This window comes from Xenopus laevis, chromosome 6L (genome assembly GCF_017654675.1).
Source record: "Xenopus laevis strain J_2021 chromosome 6L, Xenopus_laevis_v10.1, whole genome shotgun sequence".
In the NCBI taxonomy this organism is placed as follows: domain Eukaryota; kingdom Metazoa; phylum Chordata; class Amphibia; order Anura; family Pipidae; genus Xenopus; species Xenopus laevis.
This window is the reverse complement of record NC_054381.1, coordinates 113,327,906-113,354,439: the sequence shown is the minus strand read 5'-3', so window position 1 is coordinate 113,354,439 and position 26,534 is coordinate 113,327,906.

The window sequence follows — 26,534 nt, the reverse complement described above, 5'->3', positions numbered from 1 at the left end:
AGCTCAAATTGTAAGGTTTTACGGATTAGTACTGATACCCCTCTGGAGTGGGTGGAATAGTGGGAGTGATAAGCATAACCGACCCACCGTTTCTTAAGTGCCAGCAGTTTTTGCCCTACCAGATGGGTCTCTTGCAGTAAGAGTATATCTGGCTTGTACCTGGTTAAATAATCAAAAACTAAGGCCCTCTTAAATTTCGAGTTCAGTCCTCGGACGTTCCATGAGATTAACTTTACGTCCCCCATAAAAATTGTGAATGAGGACTGACAGACTGGTATCTTAATGGGGTGGAATTTTTGCTCCTTTTAGTGGAGCATTTGTTTTTTTAGATCAGTGGCATCCATTTAAAAGCTGGAAAGAGTCAGAAAAAAAATTCAAATAATTAAGAAAAACTAGAAGAAAAAAAGAAAGAGTGCAGATTCAAAAGTTGCTTAGAATTAGCTGTTCTATAACATACTAAAAGCTAACTGAAAGGTGAAGCACCCTTTAATGTCTTATTTGGGATTAAAAGTTAAAACTCTGGTCTGCTGATTTGAAAATCACTATTCCAGAGAAAAAAAACCCAAAATATAGGTATGACCCCCAGACCTGGGGTTTTTTGGTTAACAGATCTTTCTGTAATTTGGATCTTTATACCTTAAGTCTACTAGAAAATTAATTGTATCTTAATTTGGACCAAGTAAAATATACTTTTTTTATTATTACAGAGAAAAGGGAAATACTTTTTGAAAATGTGGAAATTGCGTTTTGTTAATGTTTATTTTCTTGTAAAATCCATACTAGTCTTCCTAATCAGACTATTTGGAAGGGAGTCATGGGGAAGATACCCAAAGACAGTTTAGTGGATGCATCAAAAAGATTCTGGGGCAAATTTATCAGGGGTCGAATTTCGAAGTGCAAAAAACTTCTAAATTCGACCATCAAGTAGGTTAGTTCGACATTTGAAGTCGAAGGATTTTTAAAATGGTACAATGAAATCCTTTGAATCTAATGATTTAATCGTATGATCATACGATTGTACCAAAAATCCTTCGATTTCTCAAAACTTGTCCAAACACTCAAGATATTTAATAGGACGTCCCCCATAGGCTAAACAGCAATGTGGCAGGTTTAAGATGGCGAAGTGTCAAAGTCAAACTTTTTTAAAGAGACAGTACTTAGATTTTCGACGTTTTTCACTTCAAGTCAAAGTCGAATTTGGCCTATTCGATGGTCGAAGTATCCAAAAATTACTTCCAAATTCGACGTTTTTGAAATTCAAAAATTCACTTTGACCCTTAGTAAATCTGCCCCTCTGTGTATTAATGGACAATTCCATTAAATATACAGTAGAATAGGGAATCCACACTCTTACAGTCTCTCCAATACAAGGAGTAATATAAATATCTTAAACCAAGAAAGGTTCCGGATAAGGGATGTTATCTCCATACCTTAGCTCTAATAAATAGTTATTAAAACATTATTTAAACCCAATACGATTGTGTTGCCTCCTGTAAGGATCAATTATATCTTAGTTGGGATCAAGTACAAGGTACTGTTTTACTTTTACAGAGAAAAAATAATTTATCTAAAAAAATATGTTAACTATCTGATTTAACTGTAGTCTATGGGAGATGGCCTTTCCATATTTTTTCTGGATAATGGGTTTGCAGATAGTGGATCCTATACCTCTACTGGGAATCAAATATTAGACTAATGTAACACACTATAATTCTAGCCCTGCTAGTAAGAAACCCTGTTCTTAGCTGCTGCCAATACTCAAAAGGCTGGATCATCTCTGATATGATATGCCTCTAATCTCACAGCCATACAGAAGCCTATTTTATGTATTGCCTCTCTTCATTATATAACTACCCCAATCTGCTGCCCCCTGTTCCCCTTTTAATTGAACAATGTAATGTGCCACCATAAACTTTTAAACCTGAAACTATTCTAGTCCATGTATCCTTTTATTCTTTGTCTGTTATGTCATGAGAGTCCATGATCATGTTTGGTTTAATACAAGATGTGTCTAACTGAATCATCCACCTTAAATGGCTACAGCAACTGCCTAGAGAAGAGAGTTCAACAGTCACTGGGGATCCCTTACATGCCCCCTCCACAGCCATAACTCAAGTCACTATTAATAGAGAGAACAAATGTACACAGCACTTCAGCCTATTGAAGGATTGTGTTGTCTCCACCCTAGAATGAGTGGCACAACTATAGCTCACAGGAATCTAACCATGCTGTAGTGTTGGAAGTTTTAAATATGCCTGTGCTGGGGCAAAAAAGATAATTGTGGCTTTTGTTCCCTAGTAACATAATACATAGTAAGTTAGGTTAAAAAAAGTCACATCTATCAAGTCCATGAACTGCTAGTTGTGCACTAGTGATTTTCATAGGAACATGTCAGTAAAGACCACTACAGCAGTCAAACAAATACCTGGCTGCCATGGCAATTGAATGCAGCCACTAGGTAACATAAGAAATTTAGAAATAGTAAGTCAATAATTTTATATTCATTCATACAATATCGGTTATTTTTTTTTACCAGCAATATCTGATAAACTACTACTAGTACTGTTGCTATGGTAACAATACATTATGACATCATAAAGACACTGTTTTGTTTACTTTAGTGTACTGTTACTATGGTAACCATACATTATGACATCATAAAGACACTGTTTTGTTTACTTTAGTGTACTGTTACTATGGTAACCATACATTATGACATCATGAGACAAAGTAACCTTATGCCTTTATGTGATCTTGTTTATTGTCATTTGTGTTTGACTTTCATGAAAATCACAATTCGACAACCAACTTTCTTGACAATCACAATACGACAACTTTAACTTTCACGATGATCAAAATACGACAACTCTTCTTCATATTATTCTTTTTTTTAATTATTTTTGGAAAATTATACATAATCTCAGGTAGGAATTTTGATTTAATTAATTAACAGTGTAGGAAATAGTAATTTTAAAATATATGAGGTCCAAAAAACTATAGTATGGTTCCTTTATTTTTAAAAGGATTCAGACCTTTTGCACCTTTTTATGTGCAACAAATATATGTTAATAATTTGTATTGCCAGATTAAATTGTCTTATTTACTTGATTTCTATGGCTGCATTAAAATGTCTTTTTAATTGCAAACTCATGGGGGCCCATTTACTTAGCTCGAGTGAAGGAATAGAGGAAAAAAAACTTCGAATTTTTAATGTTTTTTTTTTGATCGATGGATTTAATCGTTCGATCGAACTATTTGCGGTAAATCCTTCGACTACGACATTCGAAGGATTTACATTCGGCAGTCGAATATCGAAGGTTAATTAACCCTCAATATTCGACCATATGTAAATCTGCCCCATAATGTGACATTTTTAAATGCATTTTACCTCATTCTTACAATTGACAATTTCCTGTTTACTATGATCAATCAATGAAGCAACTATAAGTTAATATCACTTTCCAAAATGATTCAACAGCCATAAAAAATAAATGAATAAAGGGAACACAGGCAAACTACAAAGGGAAAAGTAATTTGGATACACATACGGTACAACAGAACTATGCTAAGTGGGCTTAATTTTCAGCAGGCTGTGGGTAGTAAATTAATTGCTATGGGTAGTAAATTAATGTAAAGCAATAGACAATAAGCAATGCAAGGGAATTACCTGGTATGAACAACCATATAGAACATGAGCATTTGCTGTATAACTTGTTCTTTAAGATGAGGTAATTGTCCAGTTTGTAGCAAGTTAGGAATTGATTACACAATATATATGAAAAATAATGTGTCAATATAAAACGCAGTGACAACTTTTTTATTTCTGCTTTTCATCTTTCACTAAAAAATGGTCTCATTTTTCGTACTAGGAGAAAAAGTTCTGAATAAGGAAGACAATGACAATTATGATTTAATGGATGACTCTGCCAGTGATTATGGTAAGATGGCCATTTACTCTTTAATAGATACAAATATCTGCAGTTTCTACTGTTATCAATATATCCAGTATTTTAAGTATATCCCATATTTGGTCTTTTCTTTCAGATGAGACAACAGCAGAGACAACTACATCTGCCACACTCACTACTCTGCCCTGGAACGGTATGGAACTATATGTTATAAAGCAGGTTTAGCTCTTAGCTCTTAAATGTATAAGATTGTTATGACAAGGAACCTCTAAATGGGTATTTCCTCAGCTTCCTGTAAATATACTTTGGGAAATTTGTTATACCTTAGCATTATTATTGTTCTAGTGAAGAAGGTAAATACATTTAGATCATATTTAGAAGTAGGTACAGTCAGCTGGTAGTTTACTTGTATTGGTTGGTAGACTGGGGCATCCAATAAATTTCTTAAAAATAATCAATGTGTTTGCCTTTTACAGACGAAGGCAAGATGACTACACCAGAGATGGATGAGAGGTTTCTTTCCAATTTGTGGAAAAGTAATTATATTTCTTCTTTGTCCATTTATTTATAATCTAAATTGATGAATATAAATGGTATTTCTGCAATAATTTTTCTTTTTCTTTTAGAGATCATGAATAGCAAGCCTCGTCCACAAACTGGTAAGTATTTAAATGATTTTAAAACATCCACCCAACATAAACTTTATTTAAACAAATCCACTTTTACCTTCTCTTTCCAAGCGGAAAATCCTCATACTTTAAGGTAATGGCACAAGTTGCATTTTGTTGCTCATGTGTTTTCTCCCTCAGTCGCTAGCAACAAAATTCCTGGAAATATTCTTCCATAGGCAACGCTTGCAATTCCTCTGACCCTACTGGTGCCATTGCGGGTCAGAGACAGCATTAACCATTTTACAATGATAATCATCTGACTCACAATTGCCCCTGCAGGGTCAGAAATATTACAACATCATTTATGGGGAAATTCCACAGGTAGCAAAACATCCCCTGAGCCATTAACTTTCATATTCGTCATTACCAGTGGAAATTCAAAGCTAGCCTCCATCTTGCTTTTATTTTCCATTAATTTTCCATTTGAAAGCAGCTTTAATTAGGCAAAGAGAAAAAGACTATTCTTTTACTCATTGTTATTTCTCTAATGATTTTGTTTTTCAGAAGTCTTGGATGAACAGTATGAAAACTATCTAGACGAGGACGAAGACTTATTTTATTTATCCTGCGTGGTCCTCTCACTGATTGCATTTTTTGGAATTCTATCAGCATACTACTGTTTAGTGAAGAAAAATATGTTAAATATATTGTAGGTATACATTCATTCTTTTCTCTCCCGATATCCTTTTTCCCCAAAAAGTATTAACTTTTAATATTTCTTTTTACAGACCTGAAGATGGCCTACTTAAAGCAGAGGAAGGTAATTATCACATAAAAAGTTTATATTTAGGGCAGAATAAATAGGTAGGAGGTTATTTTAATATAATTATTTTTGCCCCTAGGACGTGCAAATGATGATAATTCCAGCAGTCCACCTCAATAAAGAAATTAAAGCATTTCAGAGACAAGAGTAGAAATTTAGAAATCGGCGGAGATGGCGACTGGTAGCAACCATAGATGCATTTTAGGTGTGCAGATACTATAACTATGTAGTAGTCTGCCAATTTAGAAATACTTGCGATATGCATTCTGCAGAATAACAGGCTCAAGAGGGCAATGAGAACATACAGATGGAGGACTTCAACAAGCATGACATTCAGCTGAATCCCAAAACAATTTTTTACTATTGGAACAAATAATAAAGCTCATTTGCTGAAAAAATATGCAGTCAGTGGTTTGTACCAATACACAAAATATAAAATACAATTAAGCATAACACCTATGTTCTTGGAAAATGGAATCTCCAACAAACCTTTACTTGTAAACATTGGTTACTAGCTTTAAAAGTACTGTATTAACCCCCTGGCTAGAAAAATTATGTTTAGATGGGAAATATATATTATGTTGTGTAAAACTAAATTTGTCAACGGTGTAAAAAGCTGTATAAAATAAATGGTGAATTTATCAAGGTGTGTTTTATATTACACCATGTGAACGCTAGATTTGCCAATGTTATTTTACATTACTTCCAGCGGAAGTCACTCAAAGACAAAACTCATTAAATGTACACTGTTTTTAATGCCGTTTTTTACAATGTGAAGCTTGGTGATGTGAGGTTAATTACCCCCCCATTTTTTTTAAACCACATAATAAATATGCCCCATGTTATTTTTCTCCAAACAGACTGCACAGCATCTATAATACTCCAAATACAGGAGACTGTGTATGGTCTGGAACCATCATACACATTTGGCCTTGTACTAAACTTATTATCATGTTATCCAGAATGCTTGGAACCTGGGGTTTTCTGGATAATGGATCTTTCTGTAATTTGTATCTTCATACCTTAAGTTTACTAGAAAATAATTGAAACATGAAATAAACCCAATAGGTTGATTTTGCTTCCAATAAGGATTAATTATATCTTAGTTTGGATCAAGTACAAGCTACTGTTTTACAGAAATATAAGATTATTTGGATAAAATGGGGTCTATGGGAGACAGCCTTGCCGTAATTCAGAGCTTTTTGGATAACGGGTTTCTGGATAACGGATCCCATGGGTATATAAATATGCCCCTTACAGTCTCTCCAATACAAAGAGTAATATAAATATCTTAAGCCAAGAAAGGTTCTGGATAAGGGATGTTATCTCCATACCTTAGCTCTAATAAGTAGTTAGTACAACATTATTTAAACCCAATAGGATTGTGTTGCCTCCTGTAAGGATTAATTATATCTTAGTTGGGATCAAGTACAAGGTACTGTTTTATTATTACAGAAAAAGGAATTTATTTAAAAAAAATGTTAACTATCTGATTTAACTGTAGTCTATGGTAGATGGCCTTTCCGTAATTTTTCTGGATAACGGGTTTCCAGATAGTGGATCCTATACCTGTACTGGGAATCAAATATTAGACTAATGTAACACACTATAACTCTGGCCCTGCTAGTAAGAAACCCTGTTCTTAGCTGCTGCCAATACTCAAAAGGCTGGATCATCTCTGATATGATATGCCTCTAATCTCACAGCCATACAGAAGACTATTTTATGTATTGCCTCTCTTCATTATATAACTACCCCAATCTGCTGCCCCCTGTTCCCCTTTTAATTGAACAATGTAATGTGCCACCATAAACTTTTAAATCTGAAACTATTCTAGTCCATGTATCCTTTTATTCTTTGTCTGTTATGTCATGAGAGTCCATGATCATATTTGGTTTAATGCAAGATGTGTCTAACTGAATCATCCACCTTAAATGGCTACAGCAACTGCCTAGAGAAGAGAGTTCAACAGTCACTGGGGATCCCTCACATGCCCCCTCCACAGCCATAACTCAAGTCACTATTAATAGAGAGAACAAATGTACACAGCACTTCAGCCTATTGAAGGATTGTGTTGTCTCCACCCTAGAATGAGTGGCACAACTATAGCTCACTCCAGGAATCTAACCATGCTGTAGTGTTAGAAGTTTTAAATAGGCCTGTGCTTGGGCAAAAAAAGATAATTGTGGCCTTTGTTCCCTAGTAATATAATACATAGTAAGTTAGGTTGAAAAAAGTCACATCTATCAAGTCCATGAACTGCTAGTTGTGCACTAGTGATTTTCATAGGAACATGTCAGTAAAGACCACCACAGCAGTCAAACAAATCCTTGGCTGCCATGGCCATTGAATGCAGCCACTAGGTAACACATAAGAAATTTAGAAATAGTAAGTCAATAATTTTATATTCATACATATTAAACGATATCGGTTATTATTATTTTACAAGCAATATCTGATAAACTACTACTAGTACTGTTGCTATGGTAACAATGACATCATAAAGACACTGTTTTGTTTACTTAAGTGTACTGTTACTATGGTAACCATACATTATGACATCATAAAGACACTGTTTTGTTTACTTTAGTGTACTGTTACTATGGTAACCATACATTATGACATCATGAGACAAAGTAACCTTATGCCTTTGTGATCTTGTTTATTTGTGTTTGACTTTCATGACAATCACAATTCGACAACCAACTTTCTTGACGATCACAATACAACAACTTTAACTTTCACGATGATCACAATACGACAACTCTTCTTCATATTATTCTTTTTTTTTATTATTTTTGGAAAATTATACATAATCTCAGGTATGAATTTTTGATTTAATTAATTAGCAGAGTAGGAAATAGTAATTTTAAAATATATGAGGTCCAAAAAACTATATTATGGTTCCTTTATTTTTAAAAGGATTTAGACCTTCTGTACCTTTTTATGTGCAACAAATGTTTGTTAATAATTTGTATTGCCAGATAAAATTATCGAATTTACGTAATTAGGTAATTACGTAATGGCTGCATTAAAATGTCTTTTTAATTGCAAACTCATGGGGGCCCATTTACTTAGCTCGAGTGAAGGAACAGAGGAAAAAAAACTTTGAATTTCGAATGTTTTTTTTGGCTACTTCAACCATCGAATGGTCCGCTTCGACCTTCCACTACAACATCGAATCGAACAATTCGAACTAAAAATCGTTCGACTATTCGACCATTCGATAGTCGTTGTACTGTCTCTTTAAAAAAAAAAATTCGACCCCCTAGTTCGCCACCTAAAAGCTACCGAAGTCAATGTTAGCCTATGGGGAAGGTCCCCATAGGCTTAGCTATCCTTTTTTGGTCGAACAAAAATCGTTCGATCGATGGATTAAAATCCTTCTAATCGAACAAACGATTGAACGAATAGCACTAAATCTTTCAACTTCGAATATCGAAGTCAAAGGATTTAACTTCGACAGTCGAATATCGAGGGTTAATTAACCCTCGATATTCGACCTTAAGTAAATTTGCCCCATAATGTGACATTTTTAAATGCATTTTACCCCATTCTTACAATTGACAATTTCCTGGTTACTATGATCAATCAATGTAGTAACTATGGGGTATATTTATCAAAGAGTGAAGTTAATAGAGTGAAATTCCGCCACTCTCCATTCATTTCTATGGGATTTTTATAGGCGTATTTATCAAAGGGTGAACTTTCACCCATTGATAAATACGCCTTTCAAAATCCCATAGAAATTAATTGAGAGCTGCGGAATTTCACTCTAGTGGCGGAACTTAACTCTTTGATAAATTTACCCCTATAAGTTCATATCACTTTCCAAAATGATTCAACAGCCATAAAAAAAAAATGAATAAAGGGAACACAGGCAAACTACAAAGGGAAAAGTAATGTGGATACACATAAGGTACAACAGAACTATGCTAAGTGGGCTTATTTTCAGCAGGCTGTGTGTAGTAAATTAATGGCTATGGGTAGTAAATTAATGTAAAGCAATAGACAATAAGCAATGCAAGGGAATTACCTGGTTTGAACAACCATATAGAACATGAACATTTGCTGTATAACTTGTTCTTTAAGATGAGGTAATTGTCCAGTTTGCAACAAGTTAGGAATTGATTATACAATATGTATGAAAAATAATGTGTCAATATAAAACACAGTAGAGCAGTGACAACTTTTTTTATTTCCACTTTTAATCTTTCACTAAAAAATGGTCTAATTTTTCGTACTAGGAGAAAAAGTTCTGAATAAGGAAGACAATGACAATTATGATTTAATGGATGACTCTGCCAGTGATTATGGTAAGATGGCCATTTACTCTTTAATAGATACAAATATCTGCAGTTTCTTCTGTTATCAATATATCCAGTATTTTAAGTATATCTCATATTTGGTCTTTTCTTTCAGATGAGACAACAGCAGAGACAACTACTTCTGCCACACTCACTACTCTGCCCTGGAACGGTATGGAACTATATGTTATAAAGCAGGATTAGCTCTTAAATTGTATAAGATTATGACAAGGAACCTCTATAAATGGGTATTTCCTCAGCTTCCTGTAAATATACTTAGGGAAATTTGTTATACCTTAGCATTATTATTGTTCTAGTGAAGAAGGTAAATACATTTAGATCATATTTAAAACTAGGTACGGTCGGCTGGTAGTTTTCTTGTATTGTTTGGTAGACTGGGGCATCCAATAAATTCCTTAAAAATAATCAATGTGTTTGTCTTTTACAGACGAAGGCAAGATGACTACACCAGAGATGGATGAGAGGTTTCTTTCCAATTTGTGGAAAAGTAATTATATTTCTTCTTTGTCCATTTATTTATAATCTAAATTGATGAATATAAATGGTATTTCTGCAATAATTTTTCTTTTTCTTTTAGAGATCATGAATAGCAAGCCTCGTCCACAAACTGGTAAGTATTTAAATGATTTTAAAACATCCACCCAACATAAACTTTATTTAAACAAATCCACTTTTACCTTCTCTTTCCAAGCAGAAAATCCTCATACTTTAAGGTAATGGCACAAGTTGCATTTTGTTGCTCATGTGTTTTCTCCCTCAGTCGCTAGCAACAAAATTCCTGGAAATATTCTTCCATAGGCAACGCTTGCAATTCCTCTGACCCTACTGGTGCCATTGCGGGTCAGAGACAGCATTAACCATTTTACAATGATAATCATCTGACTCACAATTGCCCCAGCAGGGTCAGAAATATTACAACATCATTTATGGGGAAATTCCACAGGTAGCAAAACATCCCCTGAGCCATTAACTTTCATATTCGTCATTACCAGTGGAAATTCAAAGCTAGCCTCCATCTTGCTTTTATTTTCCATTAATTTTCCATTTGAAAGCAGCTTTAATTAGGCAAAGAGAAAAAGACTATTCTTTTACTCATTGTTATTTCTCTAATGATTTTGTTTTTCAGAAGTCTTAGATGAACAGTATGAAAACTATCTAGACGAGGACGAAGACTTATTTTATTTATCCTGCGTGGTCCTCTCACTGATTGCATTTTTTGGAATTCTATCAGCATACTACTGTTTAGTGAAGAAAAATATGTTAAATATATTGTAGGTATACATTCATTCTTTTCTCTCCTGATATCCTTTTTCCCCAAAAAGTATTAACTTTTAATATTTCTTTTTACAGACCTGAAGATGGCCTACTTAAAGCAGAGGAAGGTAATTATCACATAAAAAGTTTATATTTAGGGCAGAATAAATAGGTAGGAGGTTATTTTAATATAATTATTTTTGCCCCTAGGACGTGCAAATGATGATAATTCCAGCAGTCCACCTCAATAAAGAAGTTAAAGCATTTCAGAGACAAGAGTAGAAATTTAGAAATCGGCGGAGATGGCGACTGGTAGCAACCATAGATGCATTTTAGGTGTGCAGATACTATAACTATGTAGTAGTCTGCCAATTTAGGAATACTTGCGATATGCATTCTGCAGAATAACAGGCTCAAGAGGGCAATGAGAACATACAGATGGAGGACTTCAACAAGCATGACATTCAGCTGAATCCCAAAACAATTTTTTACTATTGGAACAAATAATAAAGCTCATTTGCTGAAAAAATATGCAGTCAGTGGTTTGTACCAATACACAAAATATAAAATACAATTAAGCATAACACCTATGTTCTTGGAAAATGGAATCTCCAACAAACCTTTACTTGTAAACATTGGTTACTAGCTTTAAAAGTACTGTATCAACCCCCTGGCTAGAAAAATTATGTTTAGATGGGAAATATATATTATGTTGTGTAAAACTAAATTTGTCAACGGTGTAAAAAGCTGTATAAAATAAATGGTGAATTTATCAAGGTGTGTTTTATATTACACCATGTGAACGCTAGATTTGCCAATGTTATTTTACATTACTTCCAGCGGAAGTCACTCAAAGACAAAACTCATTAAATGTACACTGTTTTTAATGCCGTTTTTTACAATGTGAAGCTTGGTGATGTGAGGTTAATTATCCCCCCATTTTTTTAAACCACATAATAAATATGCCCCATGTTATTTTTCTCCAAACAGACTGCACAGCATCTATAATACTCCAAATACAGGAGACTGTGTATGGTCTGGAACTATCATACACATTTGGCCTTGTACTAAACTTATTATCATGTTATCCAGAATGCTTGGAACCTGGGGTTTTCTGGATAATGGATCTTTCTGTAATTTGTATCTTCATACCTTAAGTTTACTAGAAAATAATTGAAACATGAAATAAACCCAATAGGTTGATTTTGCTTCCAATAAGGATTAATTATATCTTAGTTTGGATCAAGTACAAGCTACTGTTTTACAGAAATATAAGATTATTTGGATAAAATGGGGTCTATGGGAGACAGCCTTGCCGTAATTCGGAGCTTTTTGGATAACGGGTTTCTGGATAACGGATCCCATGGGTATATAAATATGCCCCTTACAGTCTCTCCAATACAAAGAGTAATATAAATATCTTAAGCCAAGAAAGGTTCTGGATAAGGGATGTTATCTCCATACCTTAGCTCTAATAAGTAGTTAGTACAACATTATTTAAACCCAATAGGATTGTGTTGCCTCCTGTAAGGATTAATTATATCTTAGTTGGGATCAAGTACAAGGTACTGTTTTATTATTACAGAAAAAGGAATTTATTTAAAAAAAATGTTAACTATCTGATTTAACTGTAGTCTATGGTAGATGGCCTTTCCGTAATTTTTCTGGATAACGGGTTTCCAGATAGTGGATCCTATACCTGTACTGGGAATCAAATATTAGACTAATGTAACACACTATAACTCTGGCCCTGCTAGTAAGAAACCCTGTTCTTAGCTGCTGCCAATACTCAAAAGGCTGGATCATCTCTGATATGATATGCCTCTAATCTCACAGCCATACAGAAGCCTATTTTATGTATTGCCTCTCTTCATTATATAACTACCCCAATCTGCTGCCCCTTGTTCCCCTTTTAATTGAACAATGTAATGTGCCACCATAAACTTTTAAATCTGAAACTATTCTAGTCCATGTATCCTTTTATTCTTTGTCTGTTATGTCATGAGAGTCCATGATCATATTTGGTTTAATGCAAGATGTGTCTAACTGAATCATCCACCTTAAATGGCTACAGCAACTGCCTAGAGAAGAGAGTTCAACAGTCACTGGGGATCCCTCACATGCCCCCTCCACAGCCATAACTCAAGTCACTATTAATAGAGAGAACAAATGTACACAGCACTTCAGCCTATTGAAGGATTGTGTTGTCTCCACCCTAGAATGAGTGGCACAACTATAGCTCACTCCAGGAATCTAACCATGCTGTAGTGTTAGAAGTTTTAAATAGGCCTGTGCTTGGGCAAAAAAAGATAATTGTGGCCTTTGTTCCCTAGTAATATAATACATAGTAAGTTAGGTTGAAAAAAGTCACATCTATCAAGTCCATGAACTGCTAGTTGTGCACTAGTGATTTTCATAGGAACATGTCAGTAAAGACCACCACGGCAGTCAAACAAATCCCTGGCTGCCATGGCCATTGAATGCAGCCACTAGGTAACACATAAGAAATTTAGAAATAGTAAGTCAATAATTTTATATTCATACATATTAAACGATATCGGTTATTATTATTTTACAAGCAATATCTGATAAACTACTACTAGTACTGTTGCTATGGTAACAATGACATCATAAAGACACTGTTTTGTTTACTTAAGTGTACTGTTACTATGGTAACCATACATTATGACATCATAAAGACACTGTTTTGTTTACTTTAGTGTACTGTTACTATGTCAACCATACATTATGACATCATGAGACAAAGTAACCTTATGCCTTTGTGATCTTGTTTATTTGTGTTTGACTTTCATGACAATCACAATTCGACAACCAACTTTCTTGACGATCACAATACAACAACTTTAACTTTCAAGATGATCACAATACGACAACTCTTCTTCATATTATTTTTTTTTTTAATTATTTTTGGAAAATTATACATAATCTCAGGTATGAATTTTTGATTTAATTAATTAGCAGAGTAGGAAATAGTAATTTTAAAATATATGAGGTCCAAAAAACTATATTATGGTTCCTTTATTTTTAAAAGGATTTAGACCTTCTGTACCAAGGATTTAGACCTTCTGTACCTTTTTATGTGCAACAAATGTTTGTTAATAATTTGTATTGCCAGATAAAATTATCGAATTTACGTAATTAGGTAATTACGTAATGGCTGCATTAAAATGTCTTTTTAATTGCAAACTCATGGGGGCCCATTTACTTAGCTCGAGTGAAGGAACAGAGGAAAAAAAACTTTGAATTTCGAATGTTTTTTTTGGCTACTTCAACCATCGAATGGTCCGCTTCGACCTTCCACTACGACTTCGACATCGAATCGAACAATTCGAACTAAAAATCGTTCGACTATTCGACCATTCGATAGTCGTTGTACTGTCTCTTTAAAAAAAAAAATTCGACCCCCTAGTTCGCCACCTAAAAGCTACCGAAGTCAATGTTAGCCTATGGGGAAGGTCCCCATAGGCTTAGCTATCCTTTTTTGGTCAAACAAAAATCGTTCGATCGATGGATTAAAATCCTTCTAATCAAACAAACGATTGAACGAATAGCACTAAATCTTTCAACTTCGAATATCGAAGTCAAAGGATTTAACTTCGACAGTCGAATATCGAGGGTTAATTAACCCTCGATATTCGACCTTAAGTAAATTTGCCCCATAATGTGACATTTTTTAATGCATTTTACCCCATTCTTACAATTGACAATTTCCTGGTTACTATGATCAATCAATGTAGTAACTATGGGGTATATTTATCAAAGAGTGAAGTTAATAGAGTGAAATTCCGCCACTCTCCATTCATTTCTATGGGATTTTTATAGGCGTATTTATCAAAGGGTGAACTTTCACCCATTGATAAATACGCCTTTCAAAATCCCATAGAAATTAATTGAGAGCTGCGGAATTTCACTCTAGTGGCGGAACTTAACTCTTTGATAAATTTACCCCTATAAGTTCATATCACTTTCCAAAATGATTCAACAGCCATAAAAAAAAAATGAATAAAGGGAACACAGGCAAACTACAAAGGGAAAAGTAATGTGGATACACATAAGGTACAACAGAACTATGCTAAGTGGGCTTATTTTCAGCAGGCTGTGTGTAGTAAATTAATGGCTATGGGTAGTAAATTAATGTAAAGCAATAGACAATAAGCAATGCAAGGGAATTACCTGGTTTGAACAACCATATAGAACATGAACATTTGCTGTATAACTTGTTCTTTAAGATGAGGTAATTGTCCAGTTTGCAACAAGTTAGGAATTGATTATACAATATGTATGAAAAATAATGTGTCAATATAAAACACAGTAGAGCAGTGACAACTTTTTTTATTTCCACTTTTAATCTTTCACTAAAAAATGGTCTAATTTTTCGTACTAGGAGAAAAAGTTCTGAATAAGGAAGACAATGACAATTATGATTTAATGGATGACTCTGCCAGTGATTATGGTAAGATGGCCATTTACTCTTTAATAGATACAAATATCTGCAGTTTCTTCTGTTATCAATATATCCAGTATTTTAAGTATATCTCATATTTGGTCTTTTCTTTCAGATGAGACAACAGCAGAGACAACTACTTCTGCCACACTCACTACTCTGCCCTGGAACGGTATGGAACTATATGTTATAAAGCAGGATTAGCTCTTAAATTGTATAAGATTATGACAAGGAACCTCTATAAATGGGTATTTCCTCAGCTTCCTGTAAATATACTTAGGGAAATTTGTTATACCTTAGCATTATTATTGTTCTAGTGAAGAAGGTAAATACATTTAGATCATATTTAAAACTAGGTACGGTCGGCTGGTAGTTTTCTTGTATTGTTTGGTAGACTGGGGCATCCAATAAATTCCTTAAAAATAATCAATGTGTTTGTCTTTTACAGACGAAGGCAAGATGACTACACCAGAGATGGATGAGAGGTTTCTTTCCAATTTGTGGAAAAGTAATTATATTTCTTCTTTGTCCATTTATTTATAATCTAAATTGATGAATATAAATGGTATTTCTGCAATAATTTTTCTTTTTCTTTTAGAGATCATGAATAGCAAGCCTCGTCCACAAACTGGTAAGTATTTAAATGATTTTAAAACATCCACCCAACATAAACTTTATTTAAACAAATCCACTTTTACCTTCTCTTTCCAAGCAGAAAATCCTCATACTTTAAGGTAATGGCACAAGTTGCATTTTGTTGCTCATGTGTTTTCTCCCTCAGTCGCTAGCAACAAAATTCCTGGAAATATTCTTCCATAGGCAACGCTTGCAATTCCTCTGACCCTACTGGTGCCATTGCGGGTCAGAGACAGCATTAACCATTTTACAATGATAATCATCTGACTCACAATTGCCCCAGCAGGGTCAGAAATATTACAACATTATTTATGGGGAAATTCCACAGGTAGCAAAACATCCCCTGAGCCATTAACTTTCATATTCGTCATTACCAGTGGAAATTCAAAGCTAGCCTCCATCTTGCTTTTATTTTCCATTAATTTTCCATTTGAAAGCAGCTTTAATTAGGCAAAGAGAAAAAGACTATTCTTTTACTCATTGTTATTTCTCTAATGATTTTGTTTTTCAGAAGTCTTAGATGAACAGTATGAAAACTATCTAGACGAGGACGAAGACTTATTTTATTTATCCTGCGTGGTCCTCTCACTGATTGCATTTTTTGGAATTCTATCAGCATACTACTGTTTAGTGAAGAAAAATATGTTAAATATATTGTAGGTATACATTCATTCTTTTCTCTCCCGATATCCTTTTTCCCCAAAAAGTATTAACTTTTAATATTTCTTTTTACAGACCTGAAGATGGCCTACTTAAAGCAGAGGAAGGTAATTATCACATAAAAAGTTTATATTTAGGGCAGAATAAATAGGTAGGAGGTTATTTTAATATAATTATTTTTGCCCCTAGGACGTGCAAATGATGATAATTCCAGCAGTCCACCTCAATAAAGAAGTTAAAGCATTTCAGAGACAAGAGTAGAAATTTAGAAATCGGCGGAGATGGCGACTGGTAGCAACCATAGATGCATTTTCGGTGTGCAGATACTATAACTATGTAGTAGTCTGCCAATTTAGGAATACTTGCGATATGCATTCTGCAGAATAACAGGCTCAAGAGGGCAATGAGAACATACAGATGGAGGACTTCAACAAGCATGACATTCAGCTGAATCCCAAAACAATTTTTTACTATTGGAACAAATAATAAAGCTCATTTGCTGAAAAAATATGCAGTCAGTGGTTTGTACCAATACACAAAATATAAAATACAATTAAGCATAACACCTATGTTCTTGGAAAATGGAATCTCCAACAAACCTATACTTGTAAACATTGGTTACTAGCTTTAAAAGTACTGTATCAACCCCCTGGCTAGAAAAAATGATGTATAGATGGGAAATATATATTATGCTGTGACAAAATTTGTCAACGGTGTAAAAAGCTGTATAAAATAAATGGTGAATTTATCAAGGTGTGTTTTATATTATACCATGTGAACGCTAGATTTGCCAATGTTATTTTACATTACTTCCAGCAGAGTCACTCAAAGACAAAACTCATTAAATGTACACTGTTTTTAATGCCGTTTTTTACACTGTGAAGCTTGGTGATGTGAGGTTAATTATCCCCCCATTTTTTTTTTACACCACATAATAAATATGCCCCATGTTATTTTTCTCCAAACAGACTGCACAGCATCTATATTACTCCAAATACAGGAGACTGTGTATGGTCTGGGACCATCATACACATTTGGCCTTGTACTAAACTTATTATCATGTACATTTAATTGTTGGGACCTGTTATCCAGAATGCTTGGAACCTGGGGTTTTCTGGATAATGGATCTTTCTATAATCTTCATACCTTAAGTTTACTAGAAAATAATTGAAACAAGAAATAAACCCAATAGGTTGGTTTTGCTTCCAATAAGGATTAATTATATCTTAGTTTGGATCAAGTACAAGCTACTGTTTTACAGAAATATAAGATTATTTGGATAAAATGGGGTCTATGGGAGACAGCCTTGCCGTAATTCAGAGCTTTTTGGATAACAGGTTTCTGGATAATGGATCCCATGGGTATATAAATATGCCCCTTACAGTCTTTCCAATACAAAGAGTAATATAAATATCTTAAGCCAAGAAAGGTTCTGGATAAGGGATATTATCTCCATACCTTAGCTCTAATAAGTAGTTAGTACAACATTATTTAAACCCAATAGGATTGTGTTGCCTCCTGTAAGGATTAATTATATCTTAGTTGGGATCAAGTACAGGTACTGTTTTATTTGTACAGAGAAAAAAGAATTTAATTTAAAAAAATGTTAACTATCTGATTTAACTGTAGTCTATGGGAGATGGCCTTTCCATAATTTTTCTCGATAATGGGTTTGCAGATAGTGGATCCTATACCTCTACTGGGAATCAAATATTAGACTAATGTAACACACTATAACTCTGGCCCTGCTAGTAAGAAAACCCTGTTCTTAGCTGCTGCCAGTACTCAAAAGGCAGAATCATCTCTGATATGATATGCCTCAAATCTCACAGCCATACAGAAGCCTATTTTATGTATTCCCTCTCTTCATTATATAACTACCCCAATCTGCTGCCCCTGTTCCCCTTTTAATTGAACAATGTAATGTGCCATCATAAATGTTTTAACCTGAAACTATTCTAGTCCAAATTTTAAAAAGCCTTTATTCCCATGTATCCTTTTATTCTTTGTCTGTTATGTCATTGAGTCCATGATCATGTTTGGTTTAATACAAGATGTGTCTAACTGAATCATCCACCTTAAATGGCTACAGCAACTGCCTAGAGAAGAGAGTTCAACAGTCACTGGGGATCCCTCACATGCCCCCTCCACAGCCATAACTCAAGTCACTATTAATAGAGAGAACAAATGTACACAGCACTTCAGCCTATTGAAGGATTGTGTTGTCTCCACCCTAGAATGAGTGGCACAACTATAGCTCACAGGAATCTAACCATGCTGTAGTGTTGGAAGTTTTAAATATGCCTGTGCTGGGGCAAAAAAAGATAATTGTGGCCTTTGTTCCCTAGTAACATAATACATAGTATGTTAGGTTGAAAAAAGACACCTCCATCAAGTCCATGAACTGCTAGTTGTGCACTAGTGATTTTCATAGGAACATGTCAGTATCATTTTATGTAAAGCCCATTTCCTTTAGTTTTGCATCTGCAGAATATAATTTTTCCTTTATCTTGTTAAAAGACATCTAATTGTTAAAGACCCCTACAGCAGTCAAACAAATACCTGGCGGCCATGGCCATTGAATGCAGCCACTAGGTAACATAAGAAACTTTAGAAATAGTAAGTAAGTCAATAATTTTATATTCATACATATTAAACAGTATTGGTTATTTTTTTTTTACTAGCAATATCTGATAAACTGCTACTAGTACTGTTGCTATGGTAACAATACATTATGACATCATAAAGACACCTTTTGTTTACTTTAGTGTATTGTTACTATGGTAACCATACATTATGACATCATAAAGACACTGTTTTGTTTACTTTAGTGTACTGTTACTATGGTAACCATACATTATGACATCATGAGACAAAGTAACCTTATGCCTTGATGTAATCTTGTTTATTGTCATTTGTGTTTGACTTTCATGACAATCACAACTCAACAACTAACTTTCTTGACGATCACAATACGACAACTATAACTTTCTTGATGATCACAATGCGACAACTCTTTTTCATATTATTCTTTTTTTTAATTATTTTTGGAAAATTATACATTATCTCAGGTAGGAATTTTGATTTAATTAATTAACAGAGTAGGAAATAGTAATTTTCAAATATATGAGGTCCAAAATACTATATGATGGTCCCTTTATTTTTAAAAGGATTTAGACCTTTTGCACCTTTTTATGTGCAACAAATGTATGTTAATAATTTGTATTGCCAGATTAAATTGTCTAATTTACTTAATTTCTATGGCTGCATTAAAATGTCTTTTTAATTGCAAACTCATAATTTGACAATTTCCTGGTTACTATGATCAATCAATGTAGCAACTATAATTTAATATCATTTTCCAAAATGATTCAACAGCCATAAAAAATAAATGAATAAAGGGAACACAGGCAAACTACAAAGGGAAAAGTAATTTGGATACACATACGGTACAACAGAACTATGCTAAGTGGGCTTAATTTTCAGCAGGCTGTGGGTAGTAAATTAATTGCTATGGGTAGTAAATTAATGTAAAGCAATAGACAATAAGCAATGCAAGGGAATTACCTGGTATGAACAACCATATAGAACATGAGAATTTGCTGTATAACTTGTTCTTTAAGAAGAGGTTATTGTCCAGTTTGCAACAAGTTAGGAATTGATTACACAATATATATGAAAAATAATGTGTTAATGTAAAACACAGTAGAGAAGTGACAACTTTTTTTCACTTTTCATCTTTCACTAAAAAATGGTCTCATTTTTCGTACTAGGAGAAAAAGTTCCGAATAAGGAAGACAATGACAATTATGATTTAATGGATGACTCTGCCAGTGATTATGGTAAGATTGCCATTTACTCTTTAATAGATACAAATATCTGCAGTTTCTTCTGTTATCATATCCAGTATTTTAAGTATATTCCATATTTGGTCTTTTCTTTCAGATGAGACAACAGCAGAGACAACTACATCTGCCACACTCACTACTCTGCCCTGGAACGGTATGGAACTATATGTTATAAAGCAGGTTTAGCTCTGAAATGTATAAGATTGTTATGACAAGGAACCTCTATAAATGGGTATTTCCTCAGCTTCCTGTAAATATACTTAGGGAAAGTTAGGGAAATTTGTTATACCTTAGCATTATTATTGTTCTAGTGAACAAGGTAAATACATTTAGATCATATTTAAAAGTTTTCTTGTATTGGTTGGTAGACTGGGGCATCCAATAAATTCCTTAAAAATAATCAATGTGTTTGTCTTTTACAGACGAAGGCAAGATGACTACACCAGAGATGGATGAGAGGTTTCTTTCCAATTTGTGGAAAAGTAATTATATTTCTTCTTTGTCCATTTATTTGTAATCTAAATTGATGAATGTAAATGGTATTTCTGCAATAAATTATTTTTTTTTCTTTTAGAGATCATGAATAGCAAGCCTCGTCCACAAACTGGTAAGTGTTTTTAAAACATCCACCCAACATAAACTTTATTTAAACAAATCCACTTTTACCTTCTCTTTCGAAGCGGAAAATCCTCATACTTTAAGGTAATGGCACAAGTTTCATTTTGTTGCTCATGTGTTTTCTCCCTCAGTCGTTAGCAACAAAATTCCTGGAAATATTCTTCCATAGGCAACGCTTGCAATTCCTCTGACCCTACTGGTGCCATTGCGGGTCAGAGACAGCATTAACCATTTTACAATGATAATCATCTGACTCACAATTGCCCCAGCAGGGTCAGAAATATTACAACATAATTTATGGGGAAATTCCACAGGTAGCAAAACATCCCCTGAGCCATTAACTTTCATATTCAGTGGAAATTCAAAGCTAGCCTCCATCTTGCTTTTATTTTCCATACATTTTCCATTTGAAAGCAGCTTTAATTAGGCAAAGAGAAGAACTCTACTATTCTTTTACTCATTTTTATTTCTCAACTGATTTTGTTTTTCAGAAGTCTTAGATGAACAGTATGAAAACTATCTAGACGAGGACGAAGACTTATTTTATTTATCCTGCGTGGTCCTCTCACTGATTGCATTTTTTGGAATTCTATCAGCATACTACTGTTTAGTGAAGAAAAATATGTTAAATATATTGTAGGTATACATTCATTCTTTTCTCTCCCGATATCCTTTTTCCCCAAAAAGTATTAACTTTTAATATTTCTTTTTACAGACCTGAAGATGGCCTACTTAAAGCAGAGGAAGGTAATTATCACATAAAAAGTTTATATTTAGGGCAGAATAAATAGGTAGGGGGTTATTTTAATATAATTATTTTTGCCTCTAGGACGTGCAAATGATGATAATTCCAGCAGTCCACCTCAATAAAGAAATTAAAGCATTTCAGAGACCAGTAGAAATTTAGAAATCGGCAGAGATGGCGACTGGTAGCAACCATAGATGCATTTTAGGTGTGCAGATACTATAACTATGTAGTAGTCTGCTAATTTAGTCATAATTGCGATATGCATTCTGCAGAATTACAGGCTCAAGAGGGCAATGAGAACATACAGATGGAGGACTTCAGCAAGCATGAAATTTTATGATTTTTGTTACCATATCTTTTGTGGAAGATTCGTGGCTAAATCCCAAAACTGTTTTTTCTGTACTTCCCGACTGAAAAATGAATTTTTTACTATTGTACAAATAATAAAGCTAATTTGCTGAAAAAAATATGCAGTCAATGGTTTGTATCAAGGTACAAAATATAAAATACAATTAAGCATAACACTTATGTTCTTGAAAAATGGAATCTCCAACAAACCTATTCTTGTAAACCCTTGGTTACTAGCTTTAAAAGCACTGTATCAACCCCCTGGCTAGAAAAATTATGTATAGATGGGAAATATGTATTATGCTATGTAAAACGAAATTTGCAGAAAAAAACGGTGTAAAAAGCTGTGTAAAGTGAATTTATCAAGGTGTGTTTAATATTAAGTAACAAAAGCAAAAAGAGCAGGTGCCAAAGGCCAGTGTGGGCACTACCACAGTGAATGGAGGTGCAATAACATATGCAAACAATTAGTATGAGGAGGAGGACATACTGAAAGTTCACCCCAGTCCAGAGGTGCATATCCATAAAAAAACAACAATAGTTGTGAGTCCCTCGTCTTCTTCCTGCTTTGACCGGTGTCTTCTGACGCATGCGCAGTAGGAACATTTACCGGTACGGATCTACTGCGCATGCGCCAGAAGACACCGGTCAAAGCAGGAAGAAGACGCGCGTGGGAGAAGATGGCGACTGTGAACTCCGTGGACAGGACCTGCGCAGAGGGGTGAGTAACAAGTTAGGGGCATTTGCCCAGGGGGACAGGTAGGCCAGGAGGGAGGGGGGCAACACAGGGTAGGGGGAGGGGTTTTGCGCCCAGGGGGTTTCCTTCTCCTTTAAGGAGCACATTCCAGAAAATGTTGTGCACATATAGCCCTAAATAGTGTTTTGCTCTATGCTCTGTATCCTCAAGAGGCAGTATAATCTGTAGTTTAACATTAGTTCAGTAAATAGGGCTTGTGCTGAACACACTTTTTGCCAGTTGCTATATTATTGAATAATCCATGATTTTGTGTTATTGCTGCTTTTTTTTCTGTAAGAAAACACTGCCACGCCTGTTCTAATCAAGCTTGGTTGCAGAAAAAAATACATTCTGTGTCATATTTCTTTGCCCACAATCGTGGTTTGTGTGTCTATGTGTGTGCGCACATTTGTGTATTATATACTTTCATACAGAAACATTATCATTTGGTGCTGTACAACAGCAGTGTATGAATAGTATCCAGTGTATCACGATTAAAGAAGGAATGCAGGAACCAGCCTTGTGATATGATACAATCTGTAAGGGAATGCCAGCTGTTAAGCATGCACAGTGGTTGAATGTTACTTGTATCTTGTCTACCTAAATACCAATGATATTTTTTTTATGTGCTTCTGGCTCATCAACGTTTAACCCATTCACTGCCAGCTGATTTGGCCACATGCAGTACTTTTATTGCCAGACAATATATTGCTTTTTTCCACCAGGACTACCTAACCTTTCAAAGTATGCTATAATTTTTGTGCAACTCTGCTCCTGTGGCGAGATATAGGCTTCTAAATGTCTTAAAAATGAACATTAATATATGTTTATTTATATATTTTTTCCATTTATTTTCTATTATATTATTAACACATGCATCAGAAACATGACTTATTCTATGCACAAAAATGCAACATGTCTCCTGAAGGAGTCAGTACCAAATACATATACGGGGGAATGTAATAAAAGTCGGTAACGGAAAAACTATTCGCAATGCGAAAAGTTATGCCTTTGCATGAACAAATTTTGCTTTTGATTTAATATAGCTTTTGCGAACCTGGAAACTGTTTAGCGACCACATCCGACAGTGGAAGACTGTTGTCGAATTTTATAGTTTGCGCCAATGCACAGTCAATGTAATAAAACATCTTACTGAAATAGACAGGTTTATTACATTTATTACAACAAATTTTTATCTAAACCCAAATTTTTAAAAATGATTTCCTTTTTCTCAGTAATAATAAAACAGTACTGTGTACTTAATTTAAACTAAGATATAATTAAAGGGGTAGTTCACCTTCAAACAACTTTTCAGGCAGTTCACCAGAAATAATGACTTTTTCCAATAACTTTCTATTTTCTATGTGTCACCGTTTTTCTAATATTGAAGTGTAAATTGTCATTTTTCACCTTCTAAAGCAGCTCTGGGGTGGAGTCGCAGACCCTTTAAACTGTTCTAAATGGATACATTTAGTTGATACATTTCTTATCTTTGTCCCTGGTGAGCAGGATCATTGGGGTTCATTAAAGGCAACTGTTAGAATTGATACAATAGTTGCTAATACTCCAGAGATGCTGCTGAGAAATGTATCAACTAATGTTGCAAAATTGTAACAGTTCAGAGTCTGCACCTGAATAACTGAACTGCCAAACTCCAGAGACATTCAACTTTAAACTTAGATTTTGGAAAAACGGTAAAAAATAAATAATGGAAAGTAATTGAAAAAAGTCTTTATTTCTGGTGAATTATCTGAAAACAACTGAACTGAAAAAAGTGTTTGGAAGTTGTACAACCCCTTTAATTATTTTGGAAGTAAAACCAGCCGATTTGATTTAATGTTTACATGATTACTAGTAGACTTAGGGGCAGATTTATCAAAGGTCGAGGTGAATTTTCAAATGAAAAAAAATTGAATTTCTAGCTATTTTTTGTGTACTTCAACTATGCAATAGTCCAAATTTGATTTGAATTTGAAAAAAGTTCAAAAATTTGAATATCAAAATTTATCATGTACTGTCTCTTTAAAAATTCGACTTTGACCATTCGCCATCTTAAACCTGCCGCACTGTTGTTTTAGCCTATAGGGTCTTCCTAGAACCTAATTTGAGTTGATTGAATGCGCTATTATTACTTAGATTCCAATTCGGCCGAATACGGACCTATTCGTTGAAAACTGACCTATTCGGCCAAAAAAAACCTTCAACCTAATTTCGGTTGGTCTTTTGAAATTCGAATTTCGAAGTTTTTCAAATTCGAATTCGACCCTTTATAAATAAATTAACAAAAATTCTGTTATCTGAAAACCCCAGGTCCCAAGCATTCTGGATAACAGGTTCCATTTCTGTATGGGTAAAAAACTCCCAGCAGTACACTACTAATTATTCAAAGCACTGCTTCACAAATCTGCATACTTCAGATTTCAAGGCCAAAAATTCAAAAGTTAACAGCATTGTAAACATTGGGGTTACCATAGGAAACTTTACATCTTTGGAAATAACAGCATTGTAAACATTGGGGTTACCATAGGAAACTTTACATCTTTGGAACAAATAACAGATTCTGACAAATCAAAAATGGGAAACTTCAAACTACTAAAGGGCAAAGTTAGGGCTTTTGATTGCAATTTGCCACATTTATCTCATGCAATTTATACAAACAGAGCCCCTTGACTGTGCATAATAGGGCAGATTTACTAAAGAGCAAAGTGGCCGTTGCTAATGAAAATTCACCAGAAATACCATATGTGGGGATATCGCCAATTAACTGAGAGATGAAGAGCACAATTTGCTAACAAAAGAGTACATCGCTAGCAAAGTTTTGCGCCCTTTCGCCAGGCAAATTTTTGAATTCAGGTGAATGATCGTTACTCTGCAAATTCACTAAAGTGCTAATTTTCCATTATGTTTCCCCTTTCACTAGTAGGGTTGCCACCTTTTCATAACATTTCTACCGGCCAGTGGTGGGGGCGGTAACAAAAGGGGCTGACCATTATGTAAAATGGGTGGGTTGTGACATAAAAAGTGGGTGGAGCCACACTCTGCAATGGCCAGATGGTGGAGAATAGTTACGTTTGAAGCAGATTGGGGGCAGACTAAGGACTTTTGCCTTACATTTTTAATACATTGCCGGTAAATTTGTAAAACACCTACCAAGGCCCCAGCCCTGGCAGGTGTTTAACTGGCTAGGCCGCTAAAATACCGGCTGGATGGCAACCCTAGTCGTAAGACTCCACTACTATACAAAGACACAACCCCACAAAAATATTGTTTTAGAAAGTACACATTTTGACAAATCCAAAAAGTTAAGGATGGCTTTCTACACCAAACTTCCAAATGGCAAAAATATGCCAACAGTAATTAATAGCCATGCTGCCAACAGTTTAATTAGGCTGCCATTTTACAAAACGTGTAAAATTAATATGTAGTAAAAAAAGGTCAGTGATGGCCAACCAGTAGCTTGTGTGTAACATGTTGCTCCCCAACCCCTTGGATGTTGCTCAGTGGCCTCACTCAGGTGATTATTTTTGAATTCCAGGCTTGGCAAGTTTTGG